We start from the raw sequence: 14,021 nt of genomic DNA, 5'->3' as shown, positions 1-14,021 counted from the left end.
GTTTGAGAAAGTAGTAGATTGGTGCCAGATAATTAACATCCCAACTAGAGATGCTGAAGCAATGAATTAAAGAGCCAAAAGTAATAGAGGATAATCTGGGGAGGAGGGGACAGTGGGAGTGGGTGGAAAAAGCCCCTTGTATCTCTAGCACTGTAACAACAGTCTGTAAGTTGTGCTTCAAGTTGTGATGGGGAAAGGGTAGGCATGTTACTGTTTGGGTTAGGGGAAGTGAGGAATGAAAGTAACTAACATTTACTGAGAATTTATATTGTTGGCGCTGATTTTCACTTTGGATACACTACCGCATTTTTTGCTTCTCAGCTGAGAGATGGATGCCTAGAGATAGAAACTGAGACTCTGAGCTGCTAAGTAATGTTCCCATAATTACACAGCTAGTGTGATCTGATCCCAGTTCAAGCTCATCTACCATCCACAGTGCTTTGTAAAACCTTCACCATCTACAGCATGATTTAATAATTTAGGAAGGCAGGAAAGTACAGAATGCATTTTTAAAAGGGTCCCATCAAATGCTTATGTAAGAGGAAGTATATCTCCCAGCTCTAAGGAACATTTGCTAATTCCAAATAGATTCAGAATAACTCATTTCTTAAGGTTTTAAAGCATTTGCACTAATTGTTTCAGTGTTTTAAGAGCAGAACACCTTGAACATTTGAATATTTACTTATCACAAGACTGACAAACAAATCAGTCATCTGATAGATATCAGCTTGAAAGTCCGTTAACCCTCATGCTCGGAGATCAGGGAAGTCCACTTCTCTTCTGCTGCCCAATACTACAAAGCTGGGGAAGATAGATGGAGCCCCGGTGCTTGATGGACTCCTCCAAATTTTGCTGGAATTTTTGAAAAGATAATGCAGCAGGAGAATTTCAAGGAGATTAATTGTATAATATCCTTTCCCAATGCTGTCCTTTCCTTCTGATCTTTGCTCTTAAAAATGAGTGAGAAAAGATTGACTCTATAAGGTTCTGGGAAAGAAGGGTTAGGATGGTTTGGTTTGCATTTTCTATTTTTTTTTTTTCTTCCAAGAATCATTTTTTTTTTCTCCTAAGAAGCTTTTTCTTTTATTAAGATGACATCCAATGAACTTAATTCTTTTTCCTCTCTTAGTTTAGCCCAAGAGGCCAGACCCACATTTTGGGGGAGAATCATACATTATGATTTGGAGGAATTCTGATATCTTATCCCTAAGGAAAATGTTGAGTTCCCTAAAATGTGATTACACAGAGCTTATCTTTTAAATTTATATCTTAAATACTCAAGCTTCTTCCCTCAAGTAGCTTATCTTGAAGATCTGGATAGTTCTGGCACAAGACTTTATGTGAATCTCTTTTTCTTAATCATTTGTCCTGCCTCAATTATTCAGGAAGAAATCTTTTAGGTTAATGTCATTATCAGGGACATTTGAAATATGAAATTCTGTTTTTAAATTATTTTTTTTCTGGTTTTGTGTTTCAGAAGGTAATTATTAGGCAAGTCATATGAAATTTCCATTTGTGTGGGTCAAATATGGTCAAATACTTGGACTTTCATATGGTTCACCCTAATTCTAATCTCTCAGCATCCCAAGTGTTCACAAATTTTGTATGAAGTTCTCTTATAAATAGTTCTTTTTTTTCTCATAAATTTTCTGACTGGAGAAAGAACTTGAAAATGAATTTCTTTTTTTAAATTTCTGGGGACAATCATTCACGTTGAATGTTTCCTTGCAAATGAATCAGCTGTTGTGGTTTTTATCCTTCTATTTTGAAGCACATTTTAACATGTTTTTTTTTCTTCCCAAGAATTCATGGTGCAATTCCATGATGAACTCTCATAATAAAAGTAAAATATCTATTTTTGATGTTATTCGTAGGGAACATTAGTAGAATAAACTTTCAGTGCATTACAAAATAGCCCTAATTAATACAGAGGAAGTATCTTCTTGCCTGTTTGTGGCAGTACCTCTTATTTTATTTAAAAGCATGTTCATAAATTCAGTAAAAGTAAATCACGTGGCTTATTAAGAGGGAAAAGTATATTATTTAAAATAAAATAACTAGAAACTAGATTTTAATTTTGATGTAAGTATGTTTACTTTATATGTCAGTTACTGAGAATAGGTGCTTAAAAATCTTTAGCCCTCGGGGGAAAAAAAAAAAAGATTTCATTGCCCATTAGTTTTTATTTGGCACCCGACTCCAGTACACTTGCCTGGAAAATCCCATGGACAGAGGAGCCTGGTAGGCTGCAGTCCATGGGGTCGCTAAGAGTCGGGCACGACTGAGCGACTTCACTTTCACTTTTCACTTTCATGCATTGGAGAAGGAAATGGCAACCCACTCCAGTGTTCTTGCCTGGAGAATCCCAGGGATGGGGGAGCCTGGTGGGCTGCCGTTTACGGGATCGCACAGAGTCGGACACGACTGAAGCAACTTAGCAGCAGCAGCAAATGTAAAACATTTGAAATCTATGCATTTTACTTTTAGTTTTGATTCTTTTTACATACTCAGGGTTTAAAATGTTACCTTTCCAAAGATAAAAATAGTGTTCACAATCAATCTGATATTGTTTTGATGGGAATGGGTAGAGTGTTTCCTAGGTGATAAAAGTGAGGCAATAACAAGGCATACCTGCTCCCAGAGGTTATGGAACCTTCCTAAACCTCCCCCCTCCACCCCTGCAGGGCTGCACTCTCCTCCATGTATTAATCTGTTAGAAGTCTGCGTTTCCACCCTCACTTTCCTTAGGTCTTAAGGACCCAATGGTTGTGATGTGTCTTTGTGGAGTTTTTCATCTTTCTCTCTGCTGTATTTTTTCCTTTCTCTTACTCACTTCATGTGAAGCTGCAAGTTTTGCTGAACTGGATGTGCTCATTGACTGATGCTGCATAGAGAATCTGGCCAACTTTTTCTGGTCTTTTCTTTTTTATTTGCTGTTTCTTATCTGAGGGTTTCCTGTTTTCTTCTACTTAGGAAAGGGGCAACTGGCCCTTCTACCCTGAGCTCTCACAGAATTTCCTGGGCACTCTGGGGACAGACATTTCTCAGGGACCAATCAGCATCTTGGTTCTAAAGAAGAATATTCTTTCTTTCTCTTCTCCTAGACCTACTAGGATCTTGGTGTGTTTGTAGTTTGGTAAAGGAAGGCTCTAGACTGACTTCTCTTCCTGCTTTTTTTCCCCCAAATCTATTTATTTTTCTTCCTCAAGTTTGAATTTCCCAAGGTCTTGGCTTTTGAAATTTAGAAGCAAAGAATAATCTAGCTGACTGAAAAGGGGGGTGGGGGTAAGAAAAGGCCAAGACATAACAGAAAATGAAGATTGAGACAAGTATTTGTTGTTTAGAAAACACCTCTCCACATATCATTAATTATTTCCCTTCATTAACCATATCTTTTCAGTTGCATGATATGAACACTGTAGTATATTTTTGAAAATATTTGAATTTATATATATTGAATTCATTTTGCCATTTCTAGTGAAGGTTTAGAGAAACCTTTATTGGCTTCACACTTCCTGCAGAATGAACTCCAAACCTCTCAGAATAGCATTCATATTTATCTGAAATTGAATCCCAGTTACAACACTTGTTTCAGCTTTTCCCACATCCTACCTACCTGATAGTACACCAAGTCATTTCTTGAAAATGTCACTCATATTGCTACCTTTATATCTTTGCTCCTGCTAATCTCCTTATCTAAAATCATTTTGCTGCCTTTTGAAAACCTATTCATATTTATTATGTAAAGACCAGATTAAATGCTATCTTATCCAAGAAGATTTCTTGGCTTTCTTCAGACAAAAACTACTCTTTTTTTGTGGGACCACCTTTAACCACTGGCTTTTTTCCCCTTCTTTTTAAGTGTCCAAACATTAAAAAAAAAACAAAAACCTATCTTGGTTAAAATTGTTTGTGCTAAACATCTCAATAGAAGGAAACAACTGTGTCTTATTCTGAAACTGAACAAAGATTTCTGACTTTTTTCTGTTTATTTTATATTGCTTCCCTTTTTAGCTGCTCTAACAAAGGCCAACTAGCAATGCTCTTTCTGTTTTGTAACTCAGCCACCCTTAATTCAATTTCCATCTAATGGTCTCAGATCAGGGTGACCAAAAAACCCTGGAACAGGAGCAAATAAGAATGTCTTGGGAAACCAGTGATATATATATACAGTCACCCTATATGAGTTGACTGTTCTTTGTAAAGGAATGAAAAGTAGGGAGAGGTTGAAAGGAAGAAGATGACAGCTTCTCAGAGTTGTACTTGTCACTTTCCATCCTGAAAGGCAGAATGCACGTACAAGGGCATGCTTAACTGTGATGGCAGCTGAGAACGTGTAACTGGGTATCATGTGTGTGCTTAGTTGCTCAGTTGTGTTTGGCTGTTTGTGACCCTTTGGACTGTAACCTGCCAGGCTCCTCTGTCCATGTGATTTTTCAGGCAAGAATACTGGAATAGGTTGCTATTTCCTTCTCCAAGGGATCTTCCTGACCTGGGATTGAACCCATGTTTCCTGAATCTCCTGCATCGCAGGCAATTTCTTTACTCACTGAGCCATAGGGAAGCCCTAACTCTGTATCATATTCCCAGTTTAAATCAAGGGTTATTAGTAGGGGAAGGAGGGAAGGCTGGGTATTGAGGGACAGCTAGTAGTCTCTGCTACACATACTGAATTTGAACACACCCTTTTAAGTTAGATCGGAGAAAGCAATGGCACCCCACTCCAGTACTCTTGCCTGGAAAATCCCATGGACGGAGGAGCCTGGTAGGCTGCAGTCCATGGGGTTGCTAAGAGTCGGACACGACTGAGCGACTTCACTTTCACTTTTCACTTTCATGCATTGGAGAAGGAAATGGCAACCCACTCCAGTGTTCTTGCCTGGAGAATCCCAGGGACGGCGGAGCCTGGTGGGCTGCCATCTCTGGGGTCGCACAGAGTCGGACATGACTGAAGCGACTTAACGGTAGCAGCAGCAGCAGTTTTAAGTTAGATAATAAATAATTGAAATCTCTACAAATTTGTAGGGAGGAGCGCTTTCCTTTGGGAGACTGGGAAAATATATTGTTTTTCACACTTCCATTTAATAAGTAGACCATCTCTTTTTCAAGACAAGGTATATAATAAAATTTCTGAGAAAAATGTGTTGAGAAAGCAGCCTAGGAAATGAAATATATATCTCTTGTATTTTCAGAATAGGTTTTGTTATGGAGTTAACTGAAAGATGATATTCAGAAGGTTATACCAGTAAATATAGTTGAGAAGAGATTGATGAATAAAACTTAAAATTGAATGAGGGGTTTTACATCAAGGTTTTAGGACTTGTTCTTTGAACTCTATGCTGGTGGGTTTGAGGTTTCATACTGGCATTACATTCAGTAGGACTGTGTCTTCAAATCCCTTCACTAATTGGCCACACCACCCAGTAGGTGAAGCCAGATTAGAGGAATTTAGCCATAGGTACCCATTGTGTGCCCGTAGCAGGAAGGGGTAGGCCAGCATGTCTCCAAGGGGTTTCCCTGAAGATTTCAGAGTAGGTGAAAGCCTTCCTTGTAGATATATCTTTTTAATCAATGGTGACCTCAATATGTCATGTCACTTTTTTTTAAAGGAATCTGAAATACAACAGCTACTCCTTAAATTTGAATGTATACTTTCTCCTCTCTCTGCAATCCCCAATTTTGCTATCAGTCATGGTTGCTAATATCCCTGCTGTCTTGAGCCTAGCTGCCAGCTCTGTCAGTTACTGAAATATTGTTTATGCAGGAGCAATTTATTTTTTAGAGAGATGAAAAGCAGATTGCAAAAGCAGACTATTGCCAACTTGTTAGAATGTGTTCTAATTCAGAACACTTCAATATAATTTTTGAATTATTATTTATTATTTTATGTTAATTGGTAAAATATTTCTACAATAACTCATAAAAAATTCTATGCTTGAAATAATTGCCAATGGTTTTTTTGTGTGTGTTGTAAGACAATTAATTACATATTCTTGAAACTACTGGACATATGATGGATGGATTATGACTGCTTCAGTGTGATGTGTTTTTGTTATGTAATGTATATACTGTGTGTAATTATGTGTAGAGGCATATTTTAATGTATTTTCATCTTAATTGTAATAGTTTGTAATTTTTTTCTAAAGTACTTTTAATGTATTTTTGCTTTATAAAAGTTTTATGAGAATGCAGGTAAGGCAGAATGATTTTTATTTTATACAGTGATCTCCCTTATGTCTTAGAAAAGACAAACAATAACAAACTTTTCTATTTAGAACATGCTGAGATTTGTGGGAAGAAACATCCTTCAGACTGAACTTGGGCCATTCATTTATTTTTCTTCCTTTTTTTCATTACATAAATATGATGTTTTGTTGCTTATCTTTCTCCCTTTCATCTCTCCTCCCTTTAAATTTTTTCTCTTTATACTTTCTGATTTTTTACCCCCATCTTCTCTTTATTTTAACTTCATGTAGAACTTGTGGAAATTCTAAATTACTTCAATTTTTGGCACTGATTGTCCCTGAAATTTTTTGCTTTCTAACTACTATTCTATGCTTAGGACATCTGAAGTGTTTGAGTTTTATCATATGTGGCCTAACTGAAAATAATTGGTGATGTTCTAGCCCTTTGTCTTTCTCTATTGCTCTTTTCTCTCTACTTTATAAACAGAATAACAACAAAGATCATTATAAACTTCCTTAAGAGAGAAGGAAAAAAACAGCCAGGACCTTCTATTTCATAAGAGCAGTTATTATTTCTGCATCCAGGCACAGTGATCATTGTTCAATTTGACCTCTATTAACTTGTTGAATAATTCTATTAAATAGTTATATATATATACTTATTTCTTGACTGAAAATGCAATGCTATTTGAGAATAAATTTCCATTTTTCATTGAGATTATTCCAAATGGGAAAATGTTTGAATGTATGTGTGTTAGTCTCTCAGTCATGTCTGACTCTTTGTGACCCCATGGAATGAGCCAGGCTCCTCTGTTCATGGAATTCTCTAGGCAAGAGTACTGGAGTGGGTAGCCATTCTCTTCTCCAGGGGATCTTCCCTACTCAGGGATCAAACCTGGGTCTCCTGCATTGCAGGAGATTTTTCAGCATCTGAGCCACCAAGGAAGCCCACTTAGTGTATAGTGTTACCATATCATGCATTTCCTTGCCTCCTGACTCACCATTAATCTGACTGTGTGTGACACACACACACACACACGCACATGCACGCACATAAAGGTTATTTGTCAGCCAAAAATGTCTTTGAATACAGTGAAACTGGTTTGTCCACCCACCAGATACATTGGGATCTCTCTATTCTTCCTAGTCTCTGATAACCATCTGGCAGGTAGGGGCTAGCTTTCCCCTTACTATTACTCTCTGATATTGAGGCAGGTTGCCAACATTTTCTGAATTCCCTCTTTCAGTCGAAAGAGTGCAAAAGGAAAATATAGAGATTATTTCCATATGGATATAAATTATTTCATGCTGTATAGAAGGCAGTGGAAGCTACAGAAAACATTTAGTCTTTTTGTAATAAGCAAAAGTCGCTCAGTTTTGTCCTACTCTTTGAGACCCCATGGACTGTGAATTCTCCAGGCCAGAATACTGGAGTAGGTAGCCTTCCCCTTCTCCAGGGTATCTTCCCAACCCAGGGATCGAACTCAGGTCTCTCTCATTGCAGGTGGATTTTTTTACCAGCTGAGCCACCAGGGAAGCCCCTGTTTGTAATAAAACAATTAATGATTGAATTATTAATAAACTAGAGATTAATAAAATATTATATTGGCTAAGATACTCATGTCTTATCAGAAATCTATTCATTTTTGAATGCAATATGTGAAGGTTATATTGTTTGCACATTATCTTTAATGTTAATTCATCCCTTTATTTAATTTTATTCATTTATCACACAGTTATTACTTGCTTACTATGTGCCAAGAACTGTGCTGGGTACTGTCAGTGACTGAAATATGATCCTTGATCTCATAGATATAGAAGGGAAAACCTTTCTCATCTCCCACCAGAGGACTGTAATATAATTCAAATAGATCTGGTATTATTATAATTCAAATAGATCTTATTTTGAGAAATGTCTTATACTTTTTTCCCTACAGAAGATCTATTTTTGATGTATTTCTTGAAGAGGTAAAATGGAAACCTCAAATTCCCACTTTGAAAATAAAATTAAGAATAGCTAGCTACCGATAGACGATATAGTGGTTTCAGTTTCATTGCCTGATGGCCAAGCTGTGTTCTATGGATCAGTGAAAATAACACCCTGAAATAGAGGGACTTCTACAGAAAAGAAGGATATTTAAACTCCTTTCTTACTTGATTATTTGTTACTAGCTTCATATTTCACATAGTACCAGAAGATATTACTGTGGTGACTTCAGTAAATCTGAGGCAGCAATACAAATAATTAATAATTTATTCATGCTGCCAAGTCGCTTCAGTCGTGTCCGACTCTGCGCGACCCAATGGACTGCAGCCTACCAGGCTTCTCCGTCCATGGGATTCTCCAAGCAAGAACACTGGAGTGGGTTGCCATTTCCTTCTCCAATGCATGAAAGTGGAAAGTGAAAGTGAAGTCACTCAGTCATGTCTAACTCTTAGCGACCCCATGGACTGCAGCCTACCAGGCTCCTCCGTCCATGGGATTTTCTGGGCAACAGTACTGGAGTGGGGTGCCAGTAGACATCATGATAAAATACTGGGAAAACACAATCTGAGTATGGTAGTAATAGAACAGAAAATGGCATGGTATGAAAACAGTGACAAATGAATGAAGCATGATATATCCCTTTGTTTTTCCAATTTTGATTATTAAATGGGTGAATATCTTTAAAGTTGTTAATTGCATTTTGTTTTAAGGAAACATAGTTTTGAAATTTTATGTTCTTGGCTAAAAATGTTTAGGTTTTTGTTCACCAGATTCTAGAGAAGGGATGCTTTGTGGCTAATCCTGCTTATTATACAGTTTCCAAACAGTGGATGAATTAGGATTTAGGAAGTAACCTTAAAAATTCTGCCCCTCACCCCCATCCTCTGAGTAATGTTTGCATTTTTCCATTTGATCTATAAAGAGAAAAAAAAGGTGTATGAATTTATTCTGACCACTGCATGAGTGATCCTAATCAATTTTTGGGAATCTTAGATCCAGCTTAATTCTCTGGCCATTTGGCAAGATTTTCAGGTCTGTTTTGATTCTTTATTTCTTATAAGGTATTAACCCGTTTATTAACTTCAGAAAGAATCAAGGGAAGAGTATGGTGGGAACAAGAGAGGATCTGGGGTGAGAAGAGGTTTGAACTGGGGTTATGGACATGATCTGGGGCTTCAAGGGTTTACTCAGTGCCAGTGTAATAAACACTCAAGAAGGACATTGTGCTGCTTTGGCATAAAGAGCAAGCGATGTCTTCCTGTGAATGCTTTGCTTTGTAAAAGGCCCTGATGGTCAATTAAAGGTATCTGGGTTACTGAAGAGACTGTTTGATTTGAAGCCAGCCTAGGCGTGGGGGTCGCTGGCAGTTGCCATCTTTTCTATATAGGCTGGGGAGAAACTTGGTCCCCAGGGTTCTGGAGTCTGAGTTGGTTTAAGGGAGTAAAACATTTCCTGAATGGATTCAAATGGTCCCTGTCAAAGAAATTGGGCCCTGTGGATCTGTTAATAGAAAACTGCATAGTTGCATAGTGATTTCAGTAGATGGATATATAAAGGAAAAAGCAAAGAATCTCAAGCACTTCTAAGAACAAGATGGTTATCCAGTCCCTTTGTTTCTGCAGTTGTGCCAGCTGAACATCAGGCTTCTTATTATTTCTGATGCTAAGAAGCCTCCAGAGAGGCTGTGTGGAACAATTTGTCCTGTGAATAGTTTCTCTTCTTTACAAGACAAAATTCCATCAAAAACTGTATAGAAGGATATATACCAAACTATTATTACTCATTACCTTGAGAGTGGGTGGCAGTGGGACTAGAAAGTATTGTGGTGGTGATGGTGACAGGGAGAGCTTAAGCTTCTCTATGCATTTTGTATCATTTGAATACCAAAACAATAATTACAAATAAAGTAGATATTATAACAGATGTTTCTTCTAAGAACATTAATTGTTGAGGTTGTATAATCCCAATAATAAACACAACACTTTAACCCCCCAAAAAAGTATGGACATAAAATCACAATAAAAAAAAGCAAACTAATGCGATCAGTCATCTCACTCAATGAGTGGAACAGAGCCATCTCCAGTGTTCTTGCCTTCCACTGAGTTCTCAATGCTTTATAATCTTATCTTTTCAGTTTTTACTGTATTTTTGAGCAAAGAGAAAAGGAAAGATATACTTATTTCCATTTCAAGAGGGGGAAATCTTCAAGATGGAAAGTTGCCTACTGAGAATACTGGAATAAATTATAGCACATTCATATACTGCTTTAAAAGAGATGGATGTATTTTGTCTTGAGAAGTCTGGAGTGTGTTGTTAAGTGAAAAAAATAACAAAATAAAGCCAAAAGAATTGAAAAGATCACACAAAGCGCACACAAGCACACATGGAAACACTGTTGTGATGAAAGGGATTATATCTGTGAGACTGTATTATAAATTATTTTTACTCTGTGATTTAATTTTTTATTGTAAAATTTAACCATAAAAGTATAATACACACCTGTATACATATATACAGGTTTCCCTGGTGGCTCAGTGGTAAGGAATCCACCTGACAATGCAGGAGATGCAAGTTTGATCCCTGGGTTGGGAAGATCCCCTGGAGAAGGGAATGTCACCCAACTCCAGTATTCTTGCCTAGAGAATTCCATGGACAGAGGAGCCTGGTGGGCTACAGTCCATGGGGTTGCAAAGGAGTCAGGTAGGACTCAGCAACTGAACAACAACATATATATATGTATATGTATATATACCATTAGATAAAATTAAAAATGCATGAATTTACATAAAGATTGTTTACCCATCTGAGCTACAGATATGTCCCTCTTCAAAGGCATCCAGTCTCATCCTGTCTCCTATTTTCCAGGTAACCACTATCTGTCTTTGCCTGACTCATTTCCTTCTTTAAGAGATGATTTACTTTCTGTGTATTTTTATCTAAATGATATATTGCTTGGTCTGGAAAAGCTGAGTAGCCCACACAAATTTATTGCCTTTAGATGAAGCCTCCAGGAGAAGAAATCAACAGTTCCTGATTCACTGACTTCAGGCAGCTTTATGGTTTCCAAGAGTCCTTTCTCAGAAAAGTCAGTATACAGCTTCTGATTGAGTCCTGGGGAAAATAGGACTTACACACATAAAAGGGTATCTGCTGCCAAGTCGCTTCAGTCGTGTCTGACTCTGTGCGACCCCATAGATGGCAGCCCACCAGGCTCCCCTGTTCCTGGGATTCTCCAGGCAAAAACACTGGAGTGGGTTGCCATTTCCTCCTCCAATGCATGAAAGTAAAAAGTGAAAGTGAAGGTGCTCAGTCGTGCCCGACTCTTAGCAACCCCATGGACTGCAGCCTACCGGGCTCCTCCATCCATGGGATTTTCCAGGCAAGAGTACTGGAGTGGGGTGCCATTGCTTTCTCCAAAGGGGGTATCTAGCAGGACTAATATTGAATAGCCAATAGGTAGTCAGAGGGAATAGAGTGCTTTTTCTTCTTTTAAGGTTACTGTAGCCTATTTCACAAGTCTCAGGTTTATCCAAAGACAGAACATTTCTCTCAGAAAAATGAGTGAACTTGCCTGCTTTGAGGTGCAGCACATTTGGAGGAAAGCAGGAGCTTTTCCAGTGCATAATCAAGACAAATAGGGGATAGAGGTCATCAGTGCCAGCCTTATGGGTGTTATGTCATCAGGCAAATTGAACTAGAACCTTTGGATATCTATCTGTTTCTGGAGTGGTGCTCCTCTAGCCTGGACTGGTTGGCATGTGACTCTGTGCATGACTGACACCCTGGGATCTCTCTTCCCTGTCTTGAGTATTCCTTTTGCCTCTCTCTGCCTCTCTACTGGGTTAGGTCCCCTGTTTCCTGATACAAATGTCTGTCTGTTTTTTTGTTCATGCTTTCTTGTTTTGTTAGCACACATCCCTAGCAGATTTTTTAGAAAGGGTGGGAGGAATATACATTTTTAAAAGACAAGTATGAATGCCTTTATGTTTTTATCTTATCTCTATAATGATTGATAATTTGGCTGGGTATAGAATTCTATTTTGGAAATCAATATCCTTCTGAATTTTGATTTTATTTCTTCATTGTCTTATTTTCAGGGTTGCTATGGAGAGTCTAGACCAAAGTCATTTGATTTCTTACACTGTCTGTATGGTGCAGTCTTCCCCATTTTACTTCACTCTGCAGAAACATGTGTAATTTTCTCTTTGTCACCAATGTTCTTAAAAGCCAAGTTACAGCTTGATACAAGTGTTTTTTGATCCAATGTTCTGGACACTCAGTGGCCATTTCAATCTGGCAATTCAGGTTGAGTCATTTTTTTTTTTTTTTGGTAATTTCTTTCCCTTTCCAAGTTTTTTTTGTTCTCTCTTTTTGGAAAACCTATTATTTGGCTGTATCAGAGGAACAATTATTCCTGATTCTCTTATCTTTTCATAGCTATTTTCTATCTTTGGATCTTTTGCTCTACTTTCTGGAAGTCTCCTCTTCTTAACCGATTAATGCTTCTACTGGGTTTTTCTTTTCTGCTCTCATGTCTTTTATCTTTCATGAACTCTTTTTTATTCCCTAGAAACACTTTTTTTTTTTTAAAGCATCCAGTTTGCATTATAGTATCTTCTTTCATCTCTTTGAGAATGCTAATGAAAATGGTTATTTAAGATTTCCCTTTCCTGTCATAGTCTCTCTTTCCTCAAAGTTGAGTTTATGTACTCTAACTTCTAGGTTAGAGGATTTTCTGATCAACTGGAACTATCTCTAATAATGAAAATACTCCCCTATGTGTGAGGCTTGTTGATATTATTGTTTATGTTGGGTGGCTTGGGTGGGTTCTTTGTGGGGGAGATTTTGAATTATGTTGTCTTTCAGTATTTATTCTTGTGCTGGACTGATTCTCTAGGAGAGAATTTTGCATTCTCTTACCCAAAATACAAACATATCTTTACTGGAATTCTAGAAGTAAAGTTGCAGTTTTTGCTTTCAGAATTGGTGATGAATATGCATTCAGTTAAATTGCAGATGCTTTCAACTGTGCATAGCATCTTCTAGCCAGAGTGCCTCAAATGTTAAATTTAAAAATTTCTGCTAAGATCAGGGAATGAAAGTTGCCCAACAATGTAGATTAGAGGATCTAATTATTGGTTTGGAGTTTTCCCACAGTTTTAAAAATTATAGACCCCTTTCCCTAATTTTTCCCCAGTTCTAGAGGTATCAAATGCTTCTAGATCCTGAGCTTGCAAGAATTCTGTGGCATAAATAAGGTTATTTCAAAATTTTCTCTATTATTAGGGAATTTAGCTTTCTTCCATCTACTGAATCAGTTATTACATGGCCATCTCCCTTGTAGCATCCAGTATTTTATTGTTTTCTTCTCTTCTTCACTCTCTCCTTATGTATGGGTTTATGTCTCTAAGAACCTTTTTACTCTGGTTCAGTGGGGATGTAAGAAAAAACTAATTTCAATGAAGAAATTTGGCTGTCTTAAACTATTAATAGAATGGCCTTAAAAGTTCTGTAGTATATGTGTTTAAGAATTAACATACTAAAGACATGTTCACTTTGACTCCTAAAATGACAAAATAAGTGTTATGATAATAAGTAAGGAAAAATGAGGTATTTTTGTCTGTCTTGAGAGTTGTACCAGCTTGTCAACAACGTTTTCTGAAAATAGGGAAATTGATAACTGTAAGACTGATGATTTCCATCAGTTCCTGTCTTGAGGCTGTTTGAATATTCCACAATTTATTTGTCTGTTTTACTGATTAGGGCCATTTGGGTGGTTTCCAGCTTAGAGTTATTATGAAAGTGTTGCTGTAACATTCTAGTACATGTGTTTGGTGAAGAAATGTATT

General features: G+C 37.4%; 1 long non-coding RNA gene across 4 annotated transcripts in view; it reads left to right on the top strand.

The window, feature by feature from the left end:
• LOC123335099 overlaps nt 1-14,021 on the top strand; it is a 459,666-nt gene that overhangs the window by 229,050 nt on the left and 216,595 nt on the right. The window lies entirely within an intron of this gene.

This window comes from Bubalus bubalis, chromosome 9, assembly GCF_019923935.1.
Source record: "Bubalus bubalis isolate 160015118507 breed Murrah chromosome 9, NDDB_SH_1, whole genome shotgun sequence".
Taxonomy (NCBI): domain Eukaryota; kingdom Metazoa; phylum Chordata; class Mammalia; order Artiodactyla; family Bovidae; genus Bubalus; species Bubalus bubalis.
The sequence above is the reverse complement of the archived record's forward strand: the minus strand, read 5'-3'. Positions and strand labels throughout refer to the sequence as shown.